Below are 429 nucleotides of genomic sequence, written 5' to 3' on the forward strand. Positions count from 1 at the left end.
GTTACTGGCAGATACGGGGGCCGCCAGGGACAAGGTTAAAACCGCGTTCACGACGTAGCAGGGCCTGTACCAGTTCGTGCGGATGCCGTTCGGGTTGACCAACGCTCCGTCAACCTTCCAGCGCATGATGAACAGTGTATTACGTGGCCTTACATGGCTGACCTGTCTAGTCTATCTAGATGATATCGTGATCTTTACCCGTGGTGGCATCGAGCGTCACGTGATTGAGTTGGCGTGCGTGCTGGAGCGTCTGGAGACGGCGGGTCTCACGCTCAAACTTAAGCAGTGCGTGCTTACAACTAGGAAGATCGAGTACTTGGGACACAAGCTCAGCTCGGAGGGCGTTCGACCCTTGGATCGTTTGGTGACGGCAGTGAAAGACTTTCCGCGGCCGGTCGACGATGTGGAGGTCAGCGGCTCGTTCACTTG

Source organism: Phytophthora infestans, genomic scaffold (genome assembly GCF_000142945.1).
Source record: "Phytophthora infestans T30-4 supercont1.206 genomic scaffold, whole genome shotgun sequence".
Taxonomy (NCBI): Eukaryota; Oomycota; class Peronosporomycetes; order Peronosporales; family Peronosporaceae; genus Phytophthora; species Phytophthora infestans.